Source organism: Oncorhynchus clarkii, chromosome 20, assembly GCF_045791955.1.
Source record: "Oncorhynchus clarkii lewisi isolate Uvic-CL-2024 chromosome 20, UVic_Ocla_1.0, whole genome shotgun sequence".
NCBI classification, from domain to species: Eukaryota; Metazoa; Chordata; class Actinopteri; order Salmoniformes; family Salmonidae; genus Oncorhynchus; species Oncorhynchus clarkii.
In genome coordinates this window covers 51922944-51937971 of record NC_092166.1, presented here as the reverse complement: position 1 = coordinate 51937971, position 15028 = coordinate 51922944, and the positions used below count along the sequence as shown (strand labels likewise).

The 15028-nt window shown below is 41.1% G+C and overlaps 1 long non-coding RNA gene across 2 annotated transcripts; it reads left to right on the top strand.

Annotated features, from left to right (window-relative positions):
- Window positions 1-2156: 2156 nt before the first annotated feature.
- On the top strand, window positions 2157-14817 carry LOC139376483 (uncharacterized). 2 transcript variants are annotated; one of them, XR_011627934.1, is made up of 8 exons: window positions 2157-2436; window positions 4088-4165; window positions 4861-4945; window positions 7281-7405; window positions 11458-11582; window positions 11787-11976; window positions 12117-12320; window positions 12402-14817. It is a non-coding gene; the product is annotated as an uncharacterized lncRNA (long non-coding RNA). The 2 variants fall into 2 exon arrangements; XR_011627935.1 differs by lacking the exon at window positions 4088-4165 and having other exon boundaries at window positions 2158-2436; window positions 12117-12294.
- Window positions 14818-15028: the final 211 nt, after the last annotated feature.

The following is a 15028-nucleotide window of genomic DNA, read 5'->3' as shown; positions in this document are numbered from 1 at the left end:
TTAATCCTTGTCATATGAAGATAAATAATGAAGAGAAATTATAGATAACACGTGATCATCGGCCATTGGACATAAACATTACTCAACAAGTTGAAAATCAGAAATTCAACAATGAGTGGTTTGGAAGGAATCAGTGACAATGGCTAACTGCAAGCATTGCAACTGGGAGGTTGGGAATAAATGAGCTCAGACTGGGAAAATACATTTTGAACGGTCATTCAACTCGGAATTGTAAACCCGGCCTCTTTCTCTGATGACAAAATTTGCCCACGAAGGACCACTTTCCTGTTCAAGTGAGAACATCACAAGGTGAGTCCAAAAATGTCTTATATGCTGCTGCATAAATTATGTAATATGTCAGGGAAATATGTATACTGAAGCTAAGAAAGTAATACTAAGTGTATGTTGTGTCGTAAGCTGTTAGTAGCCTATGTGCCTCACCCTAATAATTTGGTCTATTTTCAACTTTTAATTTCACCAAAAGTTACTGTTCTGACTCGGTGGTGCACATATAGCCTATAACCTGTTTTTGAGAAATGTCATCATTGAATATTGTAAGGGCTTTATTTTTCCTACGGTTCTGACTTGGTGTACAGGGAGAACTGTAACAAGTGCGCTGAGAGTCGGGAATCAAGTTCAGGGAGTGAGTGTTTTAATAAATGAAACAAACACAAACAATACACCGACATGAAAACAGAGTCCATAACACCTGAGGAAAGAACCAAGGGGAGTGACAGATATAGGGAAGATAATCAAGGAGGGGACAGAGTCCAGGTGATTGTCATGAGGCCCAGATGCGCAAGAAGATGGTGACAGGTGTGCGAGATAATCAGCAGCCTGATGACCTAGAGGCCGGAGAGTGAGTATACGTGATAGTACCCCGTTACCGACGAGCGGCCCACAATTGGCCCAGCGTTGTCCGGATTAGGGGAGGGTTTGGCTGGGGGGCTTTACTTGGCTCATCACGCTCTAGCAACTCCTTGTGGCGGGCAGGGAGCCTGCAGATGGACCTCGGTCGTCAGATGAACAGTGTTTCCTCTGACACATTGGTGCGGGTGGGTCATGTTTCAGAGGACGTATGACTCAACCTTTCCCTCTCGAGTCTATTGGGGAGTTGCAGCGATTGGGGAGAAAAATATATCTTACGTAGGCTAGTATCAAACTTTGCTTTGGTCAGGGTTGTGGAAGCTCTGTAGGCACAGTGATTTGAGCTATCTGATTGGCCAGTGCAGTAGGCACACTCGATTTAGCCACAGATGTTTTTGTGCTGGTCAAGGGCAGTCAAGTCTGGGGTGAACCAAGGGCTATATCTGTTCTTAGTTCTACATTTTTTGAATGGGGCATGCTTATTTAAGATGGTGAGGCAAGCACTTTTAAAGAGCAACCAGGCATTCTCTACTGACGGGATGAGGTCAATATCCTTCCAGGATATTCTTACTGTAGTCCACTCGTGACCGGTCACGTTGTACAGCGCCTGAATAGCATAATGGTCTAAGACACTACATAGCAGTGCAAACTGTGTTGTTACAGATGCTGGTTCAATACCTGTGCTGGCCTCGACTGGGAGACCCATGGGGTGGCTTTTGGTTTTAATTTACAATCTTCCAATCCTCTATATGTAATTATTGGTGGAGAGTCACGTCATATTTTTCAAAATACTGTAGGCCTGCCGTAGGTGACATGAGTCTCACCGGTGTTGAGTAATGTGCTGTTAAAAGCGGTGAAGGTCTTATTTATTTAAAGAGCATATTGAATTTAGAAGTAATTGGATTTGAAGCAATAGCCTACAACTATTTCAGCACCGTTTCGCGCTGCTCTGAACAAGCATGGGGACTGGTCTTGATAAATCAATGAGATTTTTATTTTGACTGAATCTCCCTTTGGGTATTGGTTAAACTAAAAGTATAGTGTATAAATGTTATGCTCTTAGTGTAACCTTTTATTTAACTAGGCATGTCAGTTTAACTAGGCTAATTCTTATTTACAATGACAGCCCACTCCATCCTCCCCATCTGCCAGGGATTCTTTTGCTCAAGGGCCCTAACAGTTTCCCATGCATTGTCAATGTGGTTTGTAAACCAACACGGATGTGATAGAATTCTGGCCACATGCTGACTCAGTGGCGCTCCTCAATGCAGGACGTGGGGGTGGGGAGGGACGCACACTCTGTAAACAGGAATAGGTGCAACACCGGTCACTGAGCTGGCAAGCTAAAGTTAGCTAGTTAGTCACATAAATGTACGTTCAGCCTGTTAATTATTTCAGTCTGATTTTACGAAGTCAGCATGGCTTAACATAGTTTCTTTCGTTTTTGACCTCGACATTTTTGCTGGATAGATACTGTCATAGCTAACATGCTGGCGCTGCTAGTTAACTAATGCTAACGTCGCTCATATCTGGATGCATCACTCTATTTCCGGAGAGAGCAGCATACTGGTAAGGCAACTTTGCTATCAAACGTTTTAATAATCTGTAAAGTTGTTTTACATACAAGCTAGATAGGTATTATGTTATTCATTTGTTGTTTCTTTGGCGCTAGCTATCACTAGCAAGCTAGGTGGATAATAATGTGGTAACGTTACAATATTACCACAGATATTTCACCGGAGGTATAAATGTGAGACATCCTGTTAGCGTTTCCTCTCACTACCAAATGTTGTAGTAAGAGGAAGCCCACTGACATTTTCTCATAAATTAAACATTTGATCTCCATACAGTTTTCTGTTTCCAAAACTAGAATCTATAATAAACAGAGTGCACTAAGTTTGGTAGACTTGACTTACCTATTTGTTTATATAGATTACTTTGTTTAGGACGAGTACACTAGATAGTGGGCGTTTTCCTAATGAACGTCATGCATATTCAGTGAGGCACAAATGGTCTTCGTCCTCTTCTTGGCGGTAGCTAACTAGCTGTCCCAAGTAGATATCTAGCTGGCTAGCTAATTCACAACTAAAAAAACAAAACATACTTGGCTTAAATAGCTAGAAATCGAAATTTCTTTGCAAGTTTTCCCTCTACTAGTACTCCTTTTGTGAATCAACTTTTGTCATGATAAGAAACATTTGCCATCAATAAATACCTTGTTTACTGTAAAATGGAAGGGAGGAATATCCCTTTTCCAGTTTCCAGATGTTGAAAGGTATTTAATAAATAATAAAGATGCATTTGGAGTAACTATTACATGGTGAGGCACACGTTGACTATGTCATCTGTAGTGTGCTGTATCCATGACTACCCATTGAATCAATCACCAAAGCAATAATCACTGATGGATCAAACATGCTAGCTACCAGTAATGAAACAAATCTATAGCTGGGTTTAACGCAACTAGCATGAGGCAGCATGGCTAGCTAACGTTAGTTTAACAATGTGCCCAGCCATATTACATCCAAGGCCATCCCAGGGTATGCTGCACAATCAAAGAAGCCATCATCTGTTTTTTGGGGGGGTGGTTTGTATCATTTTATTTACACAACATGCCTACCATGTTGAAGATGCAAAATATTATTTGTGAAACAAACAAAAAATAAGACAAAGAAATGGAAAACTTGAACGTGCATAACTATTCACCCCCGTAAAGTGAATACTTAAAAAAAAAAAGCTCACTTTTATTCTCATCTGACCAGAGTACCTTCTTCCATATGTTTGGGGAGTCTCCCACATGCCTTTTGGCAAACACCAAACGTGAATTACAGGTTGTAATGCAACATAATAGGAAAAACGCCAAGGTGGATGAATACTTTTGCAAGGCACTGTACATTTATTAAAAGCCTTTTAACATGGTGAAAAATATAGAACATATAGACACCATGAAAGTAGAGCATTTGTTCACAACCTGGAAGAACACATTATGCATGCATCCCATAAATAGGAAAATGGCAGAAAGACATACACCATGTGTAGCATTAGAGCAGAGCTTCAACACATCTATCACGTTTCAGAGGGCAGCAACTGAAAATGTTTCATAGAATAAAGTGTGGGTCTTTATTCTAATGTTTCATAAGACAGGATAAAGTGTGGGTCTTTATTCTATAATATGTTCTCCGTTATTGGGGGTGTTGCTAATCAAGCGATGGTTGTTAAGGTGGTGTCTTACAGAGGAGTGCCCGTTTTGATTGAAGATGAGTGTGGCGTAGACCCCAGAAGTCTGCAGACTACAGGGGTGAGTCCATATACACTACTGACTATAGCAGGACACAATCCGTAAGAATGTCAGGTCCTCATTTGGGTACTGGTCACAGGAGTAGCAAGAAAGGTTGCCTTTCTGCTGACTTCTAGAGTCTACGTCACGCTCCTCTTACACATACAGAGAGACAAAACAACATGGCTGCTGTTTAAATTAACTGTAGAGTGCTATAAAAAATATCAGTGTTAAGTCCCTCTTCTCCAAATCTCCAGTCCAACATCTGCATCTAATTTTGAACCTAATTTGAATATGATGACCATGCTTTTTTATTGACGTCACTAAGCCACCTGACTGACCAATAAACGTGACTTTGAAAGGATGTGGTCTATTTTAGTAGAACATCTTTGGTTACTGAATGACAACAATATAACCTTGTTCACTACTAGTTGGCAAGTTGGTTGATATGGGGTGCAGTATGCTAGCGTCGTTGTTATTCGTTGGGTCCCTTGACAAAATGATGTTATTTTTGACTTGGTAAAATAAGCTAATGGTTGTGTGCACTCTCACTATATAGAATTGTGTGGTTTGGTGGCAGATTTTCCCAAGAAAATAAACATATACTGTATATCATAAGCAATTTTCAATCAGATGAGATACAGGGCTAACCCATATTGTATTTCATTCATTCATAAATGTAGACACTAATTATTGTTAATATTCCAATTCTCTAGGCCCTCCATTCCCAACCCTGAAGCCCCCTGTCCCCAGCAGGAAAGACCAGGAAAATGTGTTGGCTTAACTTCCTATTGAGGAAATGTAAGACAACTCAATGTCATATTTAGATTTCGTTACTTACATGAATAGAAGCATATACAAACAATCTATCAAATGTATTTTATAAAGCCCATTTTACATCAGCAGTTGTCACAAAGTGCTGAAACGGATACCCAGCCTAAAACCCCAAAGAGCAAGCAATGCAGATATAGAAACAATGTGGCTAGGAGAAACTCCCTAGAAAAGCAGGAACCCAGGAAGAAACCTAGAGAGGGACCAGGCTCTAAGAGGTGGCCAGTCCTCTTCTGGCTGTGCTGGTGGAGATTATAAAAGAGTAGAGACATTTAGCCAGATTATTCTTCAAGACGTTTAAACGTTCATAGATGACCAGCGGTGTCAAATAATAGAGGGTTATAGAGGGTGCAATAGTTAAGCACCTCAGGAGTAAATGCCACTTGGCTCTTCATAGCTGAGCATTTAGAGGTTGAGACTAGAGGTCGACCGATTAATCGGAATGGCCTATTAATTAGGGCCGATTTCAAGTTTTCATAACAATCGGAAATCGGTATTTTTGTACACCGATTTGGCCAGGCAAGTCAGTTAAGAACACATTCATATTTTCAATGACGGCCTAGGAACGGTGGGTTAACTGCCTTGTTCAGGGGCAGAACGACAGATTTTTACCTTGTCGGCTTGGGGATTCAATCTTGCAACCTTACAGTTAACTAGTCCAATGCTCTAACCACCTGCCTCTTATTGCACTCCACGAGGAGCCTGCCTGTTACGCAAATGCAGTAAGAAGCCAAGGTAAGTTGCTAGCTAGCATTAAACATCTTAGAAAAAACAATTAATCACAATCACTAGTTAACTACACATGGTTGATGATATTACTAGTTTATCTAGCGTGTCCTGCGTTGCATATAATTGATGCAACGCAGAGGGATGATTTAACAAAAGCGCATTTGCGAAAAAAGCACAATCGTTGCACATCCAATAGTCAAAGGTATATGAAATACAAATGGTATAGAGAGAAATAGTCCTATGAATACTATATTAACTACAACCTAAAACCTCTTACCTTGGAATATTGAAGTCTCAGGTTAAAAGGAACCACCAGCTTTCATATGTTCTCATGTTCTGAGCAAGGAACTTAAACGTTAGCTTTTTTACGTGGCACATATTGCACTTTTACTTTCTTCTCAAACACTTTGTTTTTGCATTTTTTTAAACCAAATTGAACATGTTTCATTATTTATTTGAGGCTTAATTGATTTTTATTGATGTATTATATTAAGTTCATTTAAGTGTTCAATCAGTATTTTTGTAATTGTCATTATTACAAATAAAATAATAAAAATCGGCCGATTAATCGGTATCTGCTTTTTTTTGGTCCTCTAATAATCGTTATCGGTATCGGCGTTGAAAAATCATAATCGGTCGACCTCTAGTTGAGACAGTAGGTCCGGTAGAGAGAGACAGGATCAAACAGCGGGTCTGGGATAAGTTAGTACCTCTGGTGAGCCTTGAGCAGGTCAGGGTTCTCCATAGCTACAGACAGAAACAGCAGAGACTGGATCAGCAGCACGACTAGGTGGACTGGAGACGGGGACAGCCAGGTAGTCCTGAGGCCAGGTAGTCCTGAGGCATGATCCTAGAGCTCATGTCCTGCATCCTTTATTTCACTTGAGTCTAGACTAAGCCCTAGAGGTTTGTAACTTCACATGATTTAGCCAACTTGTCAATCCAGATCTGAATATTTGATATCCTTTTTACTGTACTCTGTTTATAAGTAATTATAGCTAATCACTGATTGGCCTACTACACGAATGTGGTCAGGTTGACACCTCTAAGTCATAACACAGAACACACACACACACATGAGATTGCAAGAGCAAGTACATTGGGCAGTTGGGAAAATGAAGTCACACGCAGACTTAATTAATTTGTTGTATTGTATTTATTATGGATCCCCATTAGCTGCTGCCAAGACAGCATTACTCTTCTTTGGGTCCAAAATTAAGGCAGTTGTACAATTTTAAAAACATAACAATACATTCACAACACATTAAGCGTGTGCCCTCAGGCCATTACTCTACTACCACATATCTACAACACAAAATCCTTGTCTACGTGTGTGTACAGTGCGTATGTTATCGTGTGTATGCATGTGTCTCTTCACAGTCCCCGCTCTTCCATAAGGTGTATTTTTATCTGTTTTTAAAATCAAATTCTACTGCTTGCATGAGTTACTTGATGTGGAATAGAGTTCCATGTAGCCATGGCTCTATGTTCTACTGTGCGCCTCCCATAGTCTGTTCTGTTTAGGTTAGTGTGTAGTCAAGGTTTTGTCATAAATTTTATTGTGCCCGTTTTTCAGATCTGCCAACCTGCTCGGTGGGTGACAGGTAACTAACTGTCTTTCCAGCAAGCTGTTCACTTCCTGGAGTGGCACGCTGGAACTTCCAGAGGCTTGTAGACCTGAAGCAGTGTGATGTGGTCCAGGTAATTATCAAACTCACTCAATCACTCACTTTGTTTTGTTGTATAATTATTTTAACTTAAGGAATATTTCCTTAAAAATCACAGACCTCTACATGCTTTGTAAGTAGGGAAACCTGCAAAATCGGCAGTGTATCAAATACTTGTTCTCCCCATTGTATGGTGGTGTACAACGTGACGGTCGGGATGAGGCTACAGTGCTGGGCAAAATCTGACAGAATCTGAAATCCAGAAAATCACATTGTATGAATTTTAAGCAATTAATTTGCGTTTTATTGCATGACATAAGTATTGGATCATCTACCAACCAGTACGAATTCCGGCTCTCACAGACCTGTTAGTTTTTCTTTAAGAAGCCCTCCTGTTCTCCACTCATTACCTGTATTAACTGCACCTGTTTGAACTCGTTACCTGTATAAAAGACACCTGTCCACACACAATCAAACAGACTCCAACCTCTCCACAATGGCCAAGACCAGAGAGCTGTGTAAGGACATCAGGGATAAAATTGTAGACCTGCACAAGGCTGGGATGGGCTACAGGACAATAGGCAAGCAGCTTGGTGAACTGCCTCCATCTATTCTGCCAGAATGCCTTAGTGTATGTCCAGGCTGTATCACATCCGACTGTTATTGGGAGCCCCATAGGGCCGTGCACAATTGGCCCAGCATCGTCTGGGTTTGGCCGGGGTAGGCCATCATTGTAATTAATAATTTTCCCTTTACTGACTTGCTTAGTTAGATAAAGGTTAAATAAAAACTGTAAATAGTAGAACCTATTTTTAAAAGGGTTTTGTTGCATAAACTGGGAATTTGATAGTTTTGATATTATGATTGTCTGTTTCATATCTGCAAGCAGTTCCACTTTAAACTTCAGGTCACCAGTTACTTTGTGTGCTAAACGTGAAATGCTTTTTTTTGCAATGGGAAGTAATAGTTGTACATTTAGATTTAAATGCTTAATGGTTGTTTTTCTATTCTCATGAGTGGAACCTACTGGCTTATTATGTCTGAGTTCATGGACTGCTTTACCTTTAGCATGCTGTGTGAATGCCGTCTTTCCACTGGCCCTATGTAGTGGTGCCTGGAGAAGTGGGTACACTAAAATTTTGACTAAATAATTCCCCAAAAAGATTATTCAGCTAAAGATCCTAAAATCTCATAAGAAATTACTGAACTTGTGTTTTTTATGTAACAGTAATGTTATACTATGCTATTATATTTGGTTCTGTTATGTAGAATACTAATGAATCATTGTGATCTTCCAAGACATTCATTCATCTAACTTGACTAAATGTGCACTATTGTGAGAAGTAGTAGAGTGAAGCTCAAGTGCCTCTGGCAGCACTACACCCCTGCTCCCGCAGCACTGAACAAATAATTTTTGCCTTGTGCAAAATTTGGTGATGCAGAAACGAGAGACCACGTGTGCCCCTGTTTTATGAAAATCTGGGACTATTTTGCAAAGGAAATTATTCTGGTTGGTCTCATTGAATGTAAAACAGGAAGGGAGGCTTTTAAAACGGGGTTGATTGAAGTAGCAGCAAATATGTTGATTGAACAACTAATGGTCATATTTGGCAAAATTACCTTACATCTTTCAGTCTAATATGGCGAAGTGTTTAACAAATACCAGTACCCCATCCTTACTACACATTACATATACAAAAGTATGTGGACACCCCTTCAAATTAGTGGATTTGGCTATTTGAGCCAGGTTGCTAACAGGTGTATAAAACTGAGTACACTGCCATGCAATCTCCATAGACAAATGAAGTGAAGATCGCCTCACTTTGAAGCATGTAAAGTGCTTATGGCTATATGATCACACTGGTAATAGACCCGTTGTGGTATTACTCGTGAAGCACAGCTGAGTGTGCATACATTTTTAAATGATTTGCTTTTTATTTTACTCTGCTGATGTTGCCTGCATCTGATGGTCAGTCTCACTATGTCATGATAGTGTTCTAATTCCCTATTTATATGGCCACCGTCTGTCTCTTACACCAGTCATTTATTTTGTGTCCCCTGACCAGTATTCATGGATACAGCTCTCAGATGATAAACATATGGTCCTTGCTATTCCGCCTCTTTTGGACATCCCTATCCAGTTTAATTTTGACATTTAAAATGGTTAAGGTTAGGTATTTAATTTGGTTATGTGTAAGGTTAGGGTGGGTAAGGGTTAAGGTTAGGGTTATGCTTTAGAGTAGGGATGTCCCAAGGTCCAGCAAATTACATCCGGCCACTCATGGTGTGCAGTGGCGTGTGAAAGTATTCACCCCTCTTGGCATTTTGTTGCCTTAAAAACCCCCCCAAAATCTATTTTCATTCCAGGTTGTATCATTTTATTTACACAACATGCCTACCACTTTGAAGATGCAATAATGTTTTTATTGTGAAATAAACAAGAAATAAGACAAAAAACTGAAAACTATTGACCCCCGTAAAGTGAATATTTTGTAGAGCCACCTTTTTCAGCAATTACAGCTGCAAGTCTATTGGGGTATGTGTCTATAAGCTTGGCACATCTAGCCACTGGGGTTTTTGCCCATTCTTCAAGGCAAAACTGTTCCATCTCCTTCAAGTTGGATGGGTTCCGCTGGTGTACAGATTCTCAATTGGTTTGAGGTCTGGGCTTTGACTAGGCCATTCCAAGACATTTAAATGTTTCCCCTTAAATCACTCGAGTGTTGCTTTAGCAGTAAGCTTAGAAATTGAATTGTCCTGATGGAAGGTGAACCTCCATCCCCGTCTCAAATCTCTGGAAGACTGAAACAGGTTTCTCTCAAGAATTTCCCTGTATTTAGCGCCCTCCATCATTCCTTCAATTCTGACCAGTTTCAAGGCCCTGCCGATGAAAAACATGCCCACAGCATGATGCTGCCACCATGCCTCACTGTGGGGATGGTGTTATCGGGGTGATGAGAGGTGATGGGTTTGAGTCAGACATAGCCAAAAAGCTCAATTTTAGTCTCATCTGACCAGAGTACCTTCTTCCATATGTTTGGGGAGTCTCCTACATGCCTTTTGGAAAACACCAAACGTGTTTTCTTATTTTTTCTTTAAGCAATGGCTTTTTTTCTGGCCACTCTTCCGTAAAGCCCAGCTCTGCGGAGTGTATGGCTTAAAGTGGTCCTATGGACAGATACTCCAATATCCACTGTGGAGCTTTGCAGCTCCTTCAGGGTTATCTTTGGTCTCTTTGTTGCCTCTCTGATTAATACCCTCCTTGCATGGGTATTAATCAGAGTTTTGGTAGACGGCCCTCTCTTGGCAGGTTTGTTGTGGTGCCATATTCTTTCCATTTTTTAATAATGGATGTAATGGTGCTCTGTGGGATGTTCAAAGTTTCAGATATTTTTTTATAACCCAACCCTGATCTGTACTTCTCCACAACTTTGTCCCTGACCTGTTTGGAGAGCTCCTTGGTCGTCATGGTGCCGCTTGCTTGGTGGTGCCCCTTGCTTAATGGTGTTGCAGACTCTGTTGCCTTTCATAACAGGTGTGTGTATATATACTGAGATCATGTGACACTTAGATTGCACACAGGTAGACTTTATTTAACTAATTATGTGACTTCTGAAGGTAATTGGTTGCACCAGATCTTATTTAGGGGCTTCAAAGCAAAGGGGGTGAATACATGTGCACGCACCTATGGAACGCCCTTTGGGTCTTTGCGTACCAAAAAGATACATGTCAAATAACACTATTTGACGCGTCAAATAACAATATGTAAACTATATGCAAATGTTGGCCAATCACTATATGAAAAACTTCTCATTCATCATCACCAACAAACCTTGAAAACATGAGACCGCTTTTTACGTTTTGCCAGCCAAGTGCAACCACCTTTACAACCACCCCAGGAGGATCGAGTGGTTCAAATGTAGGATTAATTTTGCTAGGTTAGGTAATACCTGGCAAAAGTCAACATTAACCGGCACATCTACCTAGTAATGTTAGCTAGCTAATGATTGCAACAGCTACCGTGGGGTGCGCATCGATTATGCGGAGTGTCATTATTGTAACATTTATAACGTTTGCACATGTCAGATTTCAATCGTTCAGGAGACAGAATAATGCTGGAGTCCAAAGGCGGCAAACCGGGAGAAGCAGGCTGATAACTATGGGGGTTTGCCTCATCGCTGACCCTACCATCCGGCAGCTGAACAGGATAGGTACATTTTCCCTATATCCATGTAATACATGAGGACACAGTGCAATGCACAGTGCTTGCTTTGTAAGTAAGCTAGGTGGGAATCTATCTTGTGATTAAACAGACTTATTGAAGGTTATTTTACTGATGTAAAGATCATGGACTGTTTCCCTGTTTTATATTAGGATACTTTTTATAATATTTAAATCATGTTTCCATACCTCAGTATCTTTAGAGTATCCTGTCTGGCAGATCAAAGTGCCCTATGGTCAGGAGGAGAGCAGCTTTTTGGGGGGAAAACATTCCCCCAGATGAATACAAATTAAGACAGGAGGAGGAGGCTCGTTCCCCTACAAAAAAAGGATTGTGTGGTTGAATTGGTGGCTCAACAATTTGTCCAAGGTGGTCTTGGAGCAGTAAGTCAACTCTGTCATTAATTTGTGAAGTACTTGTCATTACCTTTTTAATCAATCCACCCCCCTCTAAATCAATACACATCACTATATTGTCATTAACACTTATTTTAAATATACATACTGTCTCTAAACCATAACAGGTTGAAATATGGTCTCAACTCTTTTGGGCTGCTCGAGGCATTGGGGAACCATCCGGACAGCTTCCGAGCACTCCATAAAGCCTCCCACTGCCAGGGTCCTGTGGGACCTGCTTAAAGTAACCTATTCCATACCTGGCGGCAACCGGCCATGTTTGGAGAACGACACCATCGGCCACAGGTACAACTGGCTGGCTGAGGTGCAAGGTAAAATAGTCAATTGTTCCAGTTTATCGGTAACTGTATATTATTCAATTTTGTGATTGAAATGTTTTGCTGTGTACTCAGATGGAGAATGTCCTCCTCTAACAGTGGCGATGGTGTTGGAGTTTGCTACTGGGGCAACGGTGGTGACACCCCTTGGGTTTGAGGACACACCGACCATCGAATTCCTCCACACAGCACGAGGGCGTCTCGCCAGGCAGCAGAATAAAAAGTACCCAGAGGCAAACACGTGTGCTGTGACACTAAGGCTCCCTCTTCATAGCACCTACAATGCCTTTAGGGAATTCATGACCTCCGGTATTGTGAAAATAGGTTGACATTTTTGCAAATGTATAAAAAAAGGAAATATGACATTTATGACCCTTTACTCAGTACTTTGCTGAAGCACCTTTGTCACCTTTGTCATTTCAAATGCATTGATCTAAGAACTAGATCAATTAGTCCTAGGCTCTCCAACCCTGTTCCTGGAGAGCTACCCTCCTGTAAGGTTTTCAATTCAACCTCAGTTGTAACTAACCTCATTAACTTATTAAGCATGTAATTATTAAAATCAGGTGCACTAGATTAGGATTGGAGTGAACCTACAAGACAGTAACTCTCCAGGAACAAGGTTGAGAGCCCTGCATTAGTCCATCTTCAGCCACATAATTTGAGCTGTCAATGTGTCAACAATGTTATGTTACTAACTGTAATAAGTTGCTGTTAATCACAATGATATATAATGTAATGGGGGCCGAACCACCAAATCCCTATCTTCATAGTTGTTGTTTTTTAACTATCAAGTGTGCTCCACACAATTTTTTATTTGAACAATTTATAAGAGTCCTGATTGGTCATTACAAAAATGTAAGTTCTGTTTTAATAATGCCCATTCAGAAATGTCTGTTGTCCTCCCGCAGCAGGCACGCTCTGAAGGCTCCAATCCAGTGCTTGCAGTAGGCCTCTCCTGGGTCGTGTTGTACTGAGTGGAAGACAAATATTGTGTCAGCAGATGGAATGTTGTGCTAAAGCGCCGCAGAGCAAAATGCAATAACCATAGGTCGTATATCTTAACAGTACCTGACTTTCTCCAAATATGACCAAACAGAATCGTACTGGGATGTGGAAGTACTTAACTTTTGTTAAGGCCACCTGTGTCTAAACTCTGGTCCCCATCCGTTTAGAGTTGAAGATGTCTGTCGTACCTTTCTAGAGACCAAATCATACAGTGTGTGAAAGAGGGGGAATGTTAGTATTATAAAAATGAACTGATTCAAAGGAATGAGTGGCGCTGAAGATAGTGTCCAATCCCTCATCCCAGTAGGGGAGTATCAGAGGTGTAGTAAGTCAGGTTGGAGTAGGAACAAGTGGCGCTGAAGAAAAACTGCCATAACCCTCTGTGGAATGTCAATTCCCAGGCTGCCTCTGGGGCCTTCCAATGGAATTATTGTCCGCAACAGTTCCATCTGTGTGTTGCTGATGGTGAACTGGATTTGTGGCACAATCACCGCTTCCGACCAATAAAGAGCTGTGGCACCAGTGGTTGAATTTGGGGCGAACAAATCCCTTACTGCTGTCAGATTGGTCCTCTGCATTGCCAGGGAACCCGAGACGGAACAACTGCAGAGGTGACTGCCGTTGTTCAGTCCTCAGCCCATGGTGGTTCCACTGACTGGCGAACACAGCAAGGTCTCTGTTCACCCGTGGTAAGAACACAGTAAGTGCAGTGCCCACAGGTTCACCTCATTGTTGATGTCGATGAACTGCTCCGTCTCCAAGAAGGTGAACAGGTCATGGTAAACGTTGGAGACTCCATGCCAGACGTCCCCGCTACAGCCACTCTATCCTCTGGTTGTGTGCTCCTTCCTCTGAGGGCACTTCCCCTCTCACCACCCCTGAATTGCTCCTTGAAGGCACAGATATGGTTGTTTTCACCACCCTGTCACATCTCACCCGGGATGGTACTCCGTAGCTGGTGATTGCTGCTTCAAATGACTCCATGACTGTGGCACTCCTGTTGTTGTCAGAGGCCTTCAGAACAAGTCTGCTGTAACCATCCACAGCACCATGGATAACAATCTACCACCTAACAAACGAGATAAATTGTTTTGTAAAAGAAATGTTTTATCTTATAGTGACGCCATTCTGTTTTCATCGATATCAGCTCTTTGATCCTCTCATCCAGCTGAGCGTCTGATAACAGTGAGTAGGACCTGAAAAGCTGAAAATGACTAAATACAAAAATAACACAAAAAGATACATCAATCAGGAATGTGATCAAATCTAGAGAGGATGTAGAGATCTCCCTCTTGTGTTACAATTGCTTTATTCAATTACGATAACTTACCTCATGCGACGCTTGACCACAGAGTGCGACATTGAGAACATCTGCCATTTGTCTGATGGTCATATGACAATCTATGAGGAACTCAAGCTGCTCCTTGGTGATGTGATACCTCCTACCCTCCAAAGGCACTTGATAGGCTACTGAAAAAAAAAATACAATAGATAATTACAAAATACACTCCTAAAAACTTTAGGTTAAAAGACTATAAGATCACCATAGAATTTAGGCCAACCACATGTTTTTTTCATTTATTGACTTGACACAGGAGACTTAACACAGGTCAAGTAAAATGATACAATCTCAGTCTTTGCCACTCATGCCTTACACAAAATATTATACAAATGTAACATGCCATCTTCGTAAG